Here is a 12,630-nt window from a genome sequence, read left to right as displayed (position 1 = left end):
TATCATGTTTTTATATGAATAGGTTATTTTCATTGCCATTAATGTGCAATTAATGAACATAAGGAGCTTGATAAAATGCTTATTTTAGAATTTCAAATGAAACTTATCTGTTTTTGCAAATCAACTCTACATTTATTATAATATATAAAACATGTTTCTTTAAAAACATACTTTATTCTTTTATTTTTATAAGTATATAGATTCCTTAGGAAGGAATTAAATAAAATACAATCCAGTTTTTATTCGTATGTATTTTCTACATTTAAGTAGAAAATTAAATCAGATTTTTTTTTAAGTTTTTAAAATTTTTAAAGATAATGTTTCAGACAGAGATATATTTTTGCTGTGGTCAGTAACTCACAAGTGTGGTCTATCAATACCAGGTGGAATTTTGAACAAATGTAAAATGACTAGTATAATTTCACTTTGAACATAAGTGGTGAATTGTTACTTTTTTTAACACAACAAAACAATGAAGATTTTCGTGTTACACTTGTTTTTATTAACTTTACATGACTATGACCTCTTTAATATGTAACTGCAAACATATTTTGTAATTTATCTTTGTAAAAAATAATGAAATTATATTTTCATTTTAAATTTCAGTTTTATCAAATGTTTCAAAAGCAACCAACAGTACAAACTTAAATTCAACAGTTTGAACACTATGAAAATTAAATAAAATTAGAATAATATAAAATGGTACAAAAGTAAGTGTTACTTTCGTCCCGACAGGACCTCCTCACATTTAAACCCGATTTACTTTTATTTTGAAAAACTCTTGAGAAGTCAAACTTCAGGATGTGTTAGAGCACTAAATAACCTGAAGATTGATGAAACGAGAAACACAACGCGTTATAAGAAAACAATGACCGCTTTTGGAATTTACTTATGGTCTTATGCCGATTATGCTTAATAAACTGATAACACGTGGGGTCATGTAAACGCGTAAATCGGTTTTCTTTAATCGGGGAAAGCCCATAAACGGTGTAAACAAAAACCGATCGGCACAGGTAGTTTTTTGCCCATTACGCCGATTTCGTGTGGCATGTAAACACCTTAACCGGCTTTCTCACGGTTTTGTCCATGTGCGCATTTCTCCGCGTATGAAAGATAAACGTCACACGCGGAAGTAAGCGCAAAGTAACGCATAAAAGTATCCGCTCGACTAAAGCAGTTGGCAGAGAAACTGTTAAAATAGCAGCTCATGTTACATTTACAGGTTCTGCAGACACGAGAAGAGATACAACAATATAGCTTAAGACAGATATGCCGTCGACTTTTTGAACGACTATTGTGTACTATAGGTGGTGACGTCACTGCCTGCGAGAAAACTGATAATTCTTCAAGTCCCATATAAACGCAGTTGTCTGTATAGGCGGCTTATTGATTTGCATGTAAACGCATGAAAACAGTTTTCTATAATAAGCAGATTTTTGATAGTTATCCGCTTATGGTGTGCATGTAAACGTACTCATGGTTGAAAACACCTTTCTGGATCTACACCCGGAAAATGGTGAGTAAATAACGCGATATTTGTCAGCTCTGTCAAGGGTTGCAAAGATGCTGTCATAGTTTGGGATGCAAATGGTATCAGTCCTCTTAGAAAATCGCTTTGTTACTTTCGTCCAGCGTTACTTTTGCCCCGGTTCTCCTGTATTATTAATGCAAGACTTAACATGCTGTTCAATTTGTTTAGTTTTATGAGGAAATGATATGGAAATGTGCAGATGTGAACGTGTGTTGTTTGTAAGGTTAGAGTAATTTTCATTGCTTGCACAAGAGCGCATATGACAAAAACAGTGCGTGAAATAATATTATAATAAGGCACTGCAGAAAGTGACACTTACCGCCGTGTTTTTTCATGTTGGAGCTTGAATTCCTGTATGCTGAGACGTCAGTTCGTTTTGGTGCACAAAGCATACATTGCATTATGAAACTATTCTTTTTGACCTTTTGTAGTGTAAACATAGACCAAACTTGAGGCCACGCGTGATCTGCCTCCGATAGCTTGCATAGGTCATCCTCCGCCTCAGTCATCTCCTTTCATCTAGGCGCGCTAAAGGGTGAAACGTAGCCACCCCTCGCAACGCACGCTGCCTCTCTAACGTCTCGCGAGACTTTCGAACAAGCCATATCAACTTAAAAAATAAAATATATTCATTAATTATTACCATTTGAAAGTAGCGTAGTAACGCCACCGAATGTAGCGAAGTAAAAGTACAGTTTTTTCATTAGAAATGTACTTGAGTAGGAGTAAAAAGTACCCATCCTTAAATTTACTCTAAAAGTACTAGTTACCCAAAAAAATTACTCAAGTAAATGTAACGAAGTAAATGTAATTCGTTACTACCCACCTCTGCACGCACTTAACTCAGAGTCAACCTACTCAGAGTCGATTGAACTAACTCAGATCAGCTGTTCTGTAACCGAAAACTTAGAGTTTACAATCTCAGAGTAAGTCAACTCAGAGTTCAAGTTTAAACTCAGAGTTGGTTGAACCTCCTTATTGAAACGGGCCCCTGGTCTATACTTGTAAATGAAAGAAAAGGGACTTACATTTGCTCCCGCCCGGATTTATGCCTAAAGAATCGGTACAGCTGATCTGTCTTTTATAAGTCTGATAAAACTAAAAGGTCTTTATATATTTGAAGGATGCAATACTACTCTATAGGTATATAAGATTAAAGGAGTAGTCCATTCTTAAACTGGGGCCCATTGAATTTTCAAAGTAGGAAAAATTACTATGGTCAAGTCAATGGGGACCATTTTTGAGTGAACTACTCCTTTAACATTAGCAGAAACAGTGTGTGGTGTTTTATGTGAGCTTTAAGGTGGCAATAATAAGATAAGTGCTAAGATACTATAATTTATACAATGTATACTGCACTAGTTTTTCTTACCAAGTATTTCAAGTAGGTTTTATTGCTTTAACTGAATCCAAACGGATGATCTTATAATTGTCTTTGTTTAAGAGTACATCTGTAGGATTGTCACTATTTGATTTGGGTGAATGAGCTGTGTTCTGACCTTGAGCACAATAAAATCCAAAATGATGACAGAATTTTTTTTTATTAAAACTATACGCATCATCTAATACATTATAAGGGACTGAGGTGTACATCAAGTCAAAGTGAGCTCTGACTATTTAGTTGTAGTTAATATTTTGTAGTTATATTTTTTATTTATCCATTGTATTGAGGAGAGTGTTTTGAGCACTTATTTTGACACATTATTTTGGGTGCAAATACAAACAAAGTAATAAGTTACTTACTCTTCAGCCAATGGAAAACATCAAACACAACAAGAAAATGACCTGAAAGAAAAATGAACATAAATGTATAATAGTTATTAATGCAGAATTGATGGCTTCTGTTTAAATTCTTCTACTGTAAACTGTGTGCCCGTACTGTAAGTTAAGTTAGATTTACGCGTCAAACCCTACATTGAAATAACTTGCGTTATAATGAACTAAACAATGTCAAATAAATTAATAACACATATAACACATTTTATAAAAGGTAAAGACAAATAAAAGATCTGCACTAACGTTACATTAGCTCACGAGCTCAGTCAAACTGCCAGCTTACATCAACAGTCTCAACATTAAAGTTTATAATATTTTAGTCATATCGAATTACTAACAACAAAATTAACATTACTGTGAACTTATTTTAATAAAGTAACCAAAATTAATGAAAACTTGCATTAGAATTTACCACAGAAACGAAAACTGTCGTCTGAGGTAAACATCGGTTAAATCCTGTTTTTTGAACTCACGACTCGAGGACGGAGGCGCGTGCCCGCAAATAATAGGTGTGTTCGACCGCATGCGGGCTGACAGGACGATGACGTCAATGTACCGCGAGAGTGATTCGAAATTAGACCTCTACGTGTAATTTCTCGACTCTCTCTCGCGATACGTTGATGTCATCACCGTATGAAAAGAACACATAATAAAAGACATCATGCTAAAAACAATACAGATGGTAAAGAAAGTGCTTCTAGCGAAACACTGCGTTCAGACAGGACTAAAAATTAGAACTTGTTTAACATTAGATATTCTAAAATAAGCAGAAATATTGTGCTTTTAATGCAGCTTTTTAGATCTTCATCTGGGGGTGTGTTCAATTATTTCTACACAAACATGCATGCACATTTTGTTCTAAATGGACAGACCTTTATAAAAATGTTTAAAAAATGGTTTATAGTAAGAGTAGTAACTATGGTTTTAACAACAACAATAAACATCAAATTTCAATAAACAGGAAATTATCTGCTAATATTAACAACCAATGATAATTATTTTAATAATTTAATAATAATTAAACTTATTTTAATAATTAAAATAAAAAAAAATATTATTACTATGATTAACTCATTCACCGCCAGCCTTTTTTAGAAAAGTTAGACGCCTGCATTTTTGTGATTTTCACAAAAGTTTCACAAAATTCCTTGCGGGAAAAATAATCTTCTATAAATATATAAACATACAAATAAATCAAATTAAAGAACAGACCCTCTGCTTTCAAACAAACAACAAACAAACAAACAAACAAAATGGGGAAAAACGTTTCATTCTATATATACTTTTTAACCACTGAAATATTTATCTTAAAAAATACAACATTTTGATCAAAAAGCTTAAAAAATTGCATTTTTGTTATGGAATTTATGTAAGAGGTCAGACTCAGAACGACTATCAAACATAAATGTAGTAAAAATAAATCATTAAAAGTTTTTATACTTTTTGAAAAATTGGTTTTGGCGCCATCTAGTGGATATTACACTTTCTTTTTGAAATTGAAAAGCTAGAAAATATGGAGCCTGTGTGGGTTTTCTGTGGGAATGCCCACAGAGGGTTGGCCCATAAAAAATGCTCATGGGGCCCAAAAGGGCAAAATCATAGGGGGCCCACAGTGGGCTTGCCCATAGTAAACCCATATAGGGCCCCTAAAGGGCAAACTACTGTGGGTCCCTCATGGGCTAACCCGCATGGGGCCCTTAGGGGGTTTGGTGTGGGTTTGCCCTGCCATGGGTCTTTCTTGTAAGTAAATTAAAAGTCAGCTTTAAGAAAACAGCAGATGTATATTAAAGGCGGAGTTCACGATGTTTGAAAAACGGTTTGGAAAAGAAGACGGGCCGACTACCAAAACACACTTATAGCCAATCAAATCAAATGCCGGGTTGCGTATGTGTGGGGCGGGTCTATCAACAGAAGGTCCAGGGGTGTATTCCAGAAAGCTGGTTATGTGGCGTACCCGGGTAAGTTTAGGAGTAAGTAAGCGGATAACCTCTGCTTTCGGTTCCAAAAACGGAGGTAACTTTCGGGTTATGTAAGTAACCATAGCAACTGACTCTCTGAAGATAACCTGCTCCGGAGCAGGTTATGTTGCAGGGTAAGTTCATTTTAGTTAATAAAACGAGGCTTCGGAGGAAGTCTGCGCATGCGTGCACTTATGACGAGCGTACAGCGGGCGTGGAAGCATATATTTTGCATAATATTACAATGTTAAAGCATTTATTTTATTTTATTACATTTACAGTCGCGAATATTTATTGCTCTCTTAAAAAATGTGTGATATGAATTTTTTCTAAAGAAACTATTTTTTAATAACATGGATTGATATTTGTGATTGGACTAATTACTATAAATTTTATTATTAATTAAATTTAATTAAAAATTTATTCATATTTGTGTTCGGACTAAATACTATACATTTAATTATGTTCATTATTAATATATCTCCAAATATCAGTGGATGTATGAAACACAATTCCATCAGTTACCCCTGCCTGCAGTCTCTGATAGGCATGTGCATCTAACCTGACCCACAGAATGACACCCTTGAAGCACAGGCATGATTTAACACTGACCCACATAGTGACACAGGTGAAGCACAGACTTCATTAGGTGAAACACCATTGAATCACAGACATGGCATAGTGGTCAGAGATTTTCTATTATATATCAGTTAGAATCATGTACACAATGAAATGAAATTATAAATATATATTCCATAGTATCATATTTATTTCTTAAACATGCACTTCAGATCCTTAGCCCTCTCTCTACATTTGATCTATAGTTGGTGTTTTTCTAAATCATCTTTATTTCTTTAAAATTGACCTTTTGTAGCTGCTCTCCAGAGCTATCATTTTTTAGCAAAGGGAAATTGAGATATTTGCATATATTAGATGATACAGGACATATATTACAACATGTTACTATTGACACTAATGTAACATTTCTATTCTCCAATTCTGTCACAGCAGATCCTAATCGTCCAATGCAAATGAATGATCATTCTTAGTGTAGTGTAATGAAAAGCATTACACAACATTATTGAAAATATGTAAGGACTGTAAGGAAGCTTTACAATTAAAAGAGGGTGCATTAATCTATCAGCTATCAGTAAATGTTAAAAAGATGGTGACACAGTGTCATACAAGGAAAGTCCTAAAACTAAACAGGGTCACCCAAAGGAGCAGAAGTAAAATAAGTACAATATAGTGAATATTATCATAGTGCATTTTATGCCTACACAATACAATCATATCTAAAAAAAAAAATTTAAATAAGCATTATGACAGATTTGCACTTTATGTGCCACAACTCTTATGAAATTAACCATGGTTTTATTGGTGTATAGTTGTAGTAACCATGTTTTTTTTGTGCATTGATTACTATCAGCAGAACCATGGTTTTACTACACTAACCATCGTTTAACTATGTTTTTTGAAAACCATGGTTATTTTGTGGTTACCATGGTTTTACTGTAACCATGTTTTTTACTGTAGTAAAACCATTGTTACTTTTCACAAGGGAAAAGATATTCATAATTCATATGTTTACAATCATATATAAAATCTATGATTATTTTTACTATATTAATTATTTTAGATTGTTTTAGATTATTTTAAATAATATTGTGTGTATTTTCGTTGAGACACATACAATATTGGACTTAAATGGGGTAAAATAGGTTCGTATTAATTATTTAATTAATTTTATCTGTTTTGTAATCACGCACTTTTAACCCGATTATAAAACGTTGATTTTGCCAGAAAATATTGGTTTATAATGTTATTTCTCATTTAAAAACTTTTAAGTTCTCTGACGTTTCCATGGTGACTCGTGAAATCTGCGATCCATTGACAATGCCTTTATGTTGTTACCGTGAGCGCGCTTTAACTCTGGGTTACTTTCAGCGAGTTGATTGAACTAACTCTTAAACTGTGTTTTGGAACCGACATACCCCGAGTAAGCAAGTTTGGGGTTGATCAACCCAAAGTTCGGGGTTAATCTGATGGTAAGTTAACCTTGCTTTCTGGAATACACCCCAGAGGGCTGTTTCATAAAACTAGATTACAGAATAAGCCAGGCTTATTTTGTTAAGTCTGGCTTATTGCCGGTGGATTTCGTTTCATAAAACAAACTTGAACTAGCTAAACCCCGGTTACTATGGAAACTTATGCTTGCAAACTAGCCTGGTCCGGAGCAGGCTAACTGTCAGGCTATGCCTCAGTTGTTGCTTAATTAGACTTCCACTAACACTGAAATGTAAATGCAATGATATTACAGCTGACTCTTTGACATTTTATTTGACTTTATTAACCACTATTAATCTAACAATTAAAGAAAATCAACTTATATATTAAATTTGATAAATTTTGTTACAATAATAATTAATAAAATATAGACATGTGTTTCATAATATGGTATATAGGCCTATCAAATGTTGAATATAAATTATAATCTTAACTACCTCAATATAAGGATAATAGTTTATTAACAAATTTAAGATGTATCTAAATTCATATAATTGCAATATATATATATATATTTTTAATTCAGATTGTCTGTCACACAAAGAGTAAATTTAATTTAAATATACAACACACAAAAGTCAAGTACAGTCATTTAATTTTTTTATGCTTGGTGTGCATAAAAATGCACATTATTTTAAAGATCTACAGTATTTGTATCTTTCTCTAGTTGTTACATTTTCCTTGAAATAAAAAAAATTATGGTGTCTGCATGGAATACAATGAAGGAATACAATATAATTATGTGATGGTATGCTCTTGGCATTTTGTTGTAATGAGTTAAAATTCTTTTTTTATCACAGAGAAGATTGTTAGTGTCCTGCATACAATAATTTTTTCAGCTCACAAGGCTTGTACTGACTTACAGTATAATGTGCTTATACCTCAGGCTTTTCTTCAACTGATCCTCACCCTGTAACCATTCATAAAACTTTATCTATTCAACACCTAACATTACACTGTTAAAAAATTATGTAGAACTTACAGTATTACTGTCAGCTGTTTGCCAGTAACTTACTGTAGATTTATATGTATGTTATTTACTGGCAACAGTTTGTTCAAAGTTAAATGAGCATTAAACATTAACAAGTCTTTTTATTTACAGAATAAAACCATCAAATAACAGCCTCATGCAAAGCATTCTGGGAACCAAAATATGAAGGAAACAACAGAAAAGGTTCATGAGGATTTCTGGTTCACAAAATACTTTGCATGAGGCTGTTATTTTATAGTTTTATGCTGTAAAATCATAGACTTGTTAATGTTTAATGTTGATTTAACTTTGAACAAACTGTTGCCAGTAAATAATAAACTTTTAAATCTACATAAGTTACTGGCAAACAGCTGCATAACTACAGCTAATTTTTTTAACAGTGTGATATTAAAACAGTGGTTTAAAATCTCTCATACTCCCAGGGTTTAACATGATGACTTGTGACTCTATAACGCACACATAATTTGCCATCAAAAATGTTTTGAGTAACATGTCAAGTAATAATGATTGGTCAAGAATATGTGTAACATATATGATTTTACACAATCATTTCTTGTACTACTGTAAATTCAGAAATGCATATGCTGTTCACCCACCATGCTCTTAGTGACCCCATTTTTTTCTTTCAAGCACACTTCATCTGCAGGAGTAAAAGCTGTGCTGCTGATAGATGCCAGTGCTCTCCTCATTGCCAGTCAACATCTTTGGCAGCTAACATAATAAGATTAGACACTTCTTCTAGCATATGATTATGCTTAAATCAACTACACTTCTTATGAACAATATATTTATATTTTATTTTCACCTGTTACTTTATGGTCCGCTCAAGTTGCTGCTTTTGAAATGTACCCCCAAAAAAATAAAAAATAAATTTAAGTTACATTTAAAGTTACTGTAAATGTATTAAAATCATTCATCTGCTAAATATGTATTATATAGGTTACTTAGTAAACTACAAATTGTCTTTCAAAAGTTAAGATTTGTGCTATTTTTAAAAAGTACAGTATATAAAAATTAGCAAAGCATAGCCACATAAGCATTGATAGGGATCGAACCCGGGTGCCCGCATGCGCTGCTGAGAGCCCTAACCACTAGGCCATCATTTCTAACATTGTTCCCTGCTTTCATGCGATTACTTTAAAATAAGACAATATATTTAAATTTAGTTTCTGCATGCAAGGATTTAATCCATAAGGACTTTCCAACTATTTTATTGATTTGTTTATTGCAGCAGTATTATAATTTTCAGTCAGTAGTACATTTTCATACATTTTTATCAAAAATGACCGCTTTCTCTTTAACTTTGATCGATTTGATCCACGCTCGACTTCTAAGGCTGCTCAAGAATAGCGTGCACGCGCAATTATCTTGACTAGGGAAATCTGGATCACATAAGTTGGATTGCGTAAGCTTCATTTGCCTTTTTTGAAACCGCTTTAGCCTCGCCTCATTTGTTAGGTTAATTCAAGTCGAGTTTGTAACTTTAATCCTCGCTTTTCCAAGCGAGTTTTATGAAATAGCCCTCTGATTCTATTGGGGTAGGGGCGTGTTTGTTTAGGTGATTTCAAATATCAACATTGGCTTTCAAACATCATGGACTCCGCCTTTAACAAAAAGCAAAAGTTGCTATGTGGGTCATTCTACAAAAAAAAGGTGGAAATGCTTGTCCCTTGCTTTTGCAGACCCCTTAATAATTTAATTTGACCCAATAATCCCATAATGATATATATATTTAATAAATATAGACTGTCTTTAAAATGATCAGAGAGTTTATTTATTTAATTTTCTTTTTTTCCTTTTTTAAACTTTTTTTAAAATGTCTGGTCCTGAAAATTGCCCTGTCCCTTTGATCATACATGGAAGTTGAACTGTGTACTTATTATTTAAAACCATGTTTTTTATAAAACAAATCTAATTTACATGTACCTTAAACCCTGTATGAATTCACTACAACACTGAAATGGTAAAAATACACTATTAATATTAATTATATCAAATAAATATTTGTCACCCAAATTTATGTCATTGGTGTTACCCTACCCAAAGCACTTTTATTTTGAAACAATGCATCAGCTCTTTGAAGTTTTTCATGGGTCAAGACTCGAGTGCTGCGTCCGAAAACTCAAGGCAGTGACTCGTTGCCTCGCTGCCTCATGAGGAAATGACTTCGGAGGCATGAAGGTAGCTCAGAGAAAGACTTTTGGACACACTTCTAAGGCAGCGTGTTTGAAATTTAAACAGAGAGCGCCTTTGTGATAACTAATCACATATTTGAAAACTACAATACTAATTTCTCGCTAGAAATGCAATTAAAAGGTGTAAAAAGTGAAAATATACCTTTATTTACACTAAATTGGTGGTCCAGTCGCGTCCGGCTGCCATTTTATTTTTTCGAACTCGACCGGACTCGACCAATCACATTCTTAATGTACGTCCACGCATAGGTATCTCAGGAGACAGGAAGTAAACCAAACATTGAATTCGGACATGCCCTGATGCCTTGCTGCCTTGGAAAGCTGCCCCAGAAGGCAGCAATTTAGAGTTTTCGGACACAGCCGAGGTCAGTGAAAGAAGTGCAGTGGAAGAAGGCAAAAGGTTTGTGAGATGTCTTACCTTATTTGTCTAAAATATCATAATATATCTAAGAATTTTGAGATAAGATTTTTTGGATGTCATTAGTGTTACTCTTTTTTTATATATAGCTGGGAGTGTTGAGATCTTTACATAAAAATACATTATACTGAATAAGTATGTGATTGTTACATCTCTGATAAAATAGCACATGGCTAATGGCAGCTTTTTTGTTAAAATATTTTAAAAAAATTAAATTGTCATTGGTGTTATCATCATTGGTAAACATTATTAATTCAATAATATTTATGCTTGCTACACGTACCATATTCTTATTCAGACTTTATTGATAAGGTGGTGTTTATAAATTCAAAAACTACATGCAAATTCAAACTTCTGCTGTTATTTTGGTGAAAGTAATGCAAAAGTATTGTTCTGCATTTACTCACAGGTTTCCGGAAGAAGATGCAGAAGAAGGGGAAAAAAGAACAATGAAATCCTCCTTGCATGGACCAGGTCAGTGTTGGTTTGTAATGTGGGAGACTTTACATTGGTCTGCAAGGTTCAAAGTTACTAATTGTATTATCTTTCATAGGTCTGTCATAAATCATATGTGGTTTTCCTGTGCAACCAGTAAGGCGGACGTCGAGGTAAGACATTTGATTCTACTTTGTTTCTTTTTAGGAAAAACGATTTTTCTAGACTTATTGATTATAATCATATTTTCATGCAGGTACTGAAATGCCGGTGGAAGTCCATTCTACACCATATATTAAACATAATATTATATTACTATTCTTATAATGTTAGTTCCTGCACTACAATGGTACCACACTGCCCATAGCTGTACATATCTTATCTATATGGTTCTTGCTGAATATAAATATTTATTGTGTTTTTCTTATAATATATTCTGTTTATACACTACATCCATATTATTTATACTACTATTAGGTTACTGCTACTAAATCACACATATCTGTACATGTTGTTCATACATGCTTCATATTACAAATCCATATTTATTCTGCTCTTACAAGGTAACACCTAATAAACTGCACACATTTATATTTTGTTTATATTACTCTAACCACCTTCTGTAAAGAAACAGTATAATACTGTCTATACTGCACTATATTTTTGCAGTTATGGTTGGACACAAATTACACTTAGTTTTTTTTTTGTACTTGTACTCTGCATAATGACAGTAAAGTTGAATCTAATCTAATTTCCTACCCTTTACAGGAGAAGCACGGTTCAACCAAATGTTTTGCAAGAGATCCAAGCAGTGGGTCTTGAAGAAAATCTTCATACCACACACCACACAGTTTGTAGACGAACTCATCCAGAAGGCCATTGACAAAAGACTCAATCCAAACATTGTGTTCAAGGTGCCAACCTCCTCATTTGCCCTGACACAGCCTGCGCTGCCACCCAACATTGCACCAGTGCCTAAACCATCAGAGGACGCTGCTTCTGAGACTGACACTTTCTAATAATAATAATAATCACCTTTATTATATTATTATATTATAGTATATTATTATATACTGTGTGTATATATACACACATAATTATTATTATTATTTTTTGCTTTGTTTTTATTTTGTGCAGGGCATTATTAGATCTAAATTATGTCATTGTTTATTTTAATGTGTGCTTTTCACTGATGGCACAATATTTTTCATTTGTGAATAATAAAAAATACATTTCTTCATCTAACCCTGTCTTTTGTA

The 12,630-nt window shown here is 33.3% G+C and overlaps 1 long non-coding RNA gene across 2 annotated transcripts; it reads left to right on the top strand.

Moving 5' to 3' along the window:
* The first annotated feature begins 200 nt into the window (after nucleotides 1–200).
* LOC129430724 (uncharacterized) lies at nucleotides 201–12,361 on the top strand. 2 transcript variants are annotated; one of them, XR_012359153.1, is made up of 4 exons: nucleotides 201–1,516; nucleotides 11,346–11,410; nucleotides 11,490–11,544; nucleotides 12,140–12,361. It is a non-coding gene; the product is annotated as an uncharacterized lncRNA (long non-coding RNA). The 2 variants fall into 2 exon arrangements; XR_012359152.1 differs by lacking the exon at nucleotides 201–1,516 and having other exon boundaries at nucleotides 10,891–11,410.
* Nucleotides 12,362–12,630: the final 269 nt, after the last annotated feature.

This window comes from Misgurnus anguillicaudatus, chromosome 19 (genome assembly GCF_027580225.2).
Source record: "Misgurnus anguillicaudatus chromosome 19, ASM2758022v2, whole genome shotgun sequence".
Taxonomy (NCBI): domain Eukaryota; kingdom Metazoa; phylum Chordata; class Actinopteri; order Cypriniformes; family Cobitidae; genus Misgurnus; species Misgurnus anguillicaudatus.
Note: the sequence above shows the minus strand (reverse complement) of the source record. Positions and strands in the feature narration are given on the sequence as shown.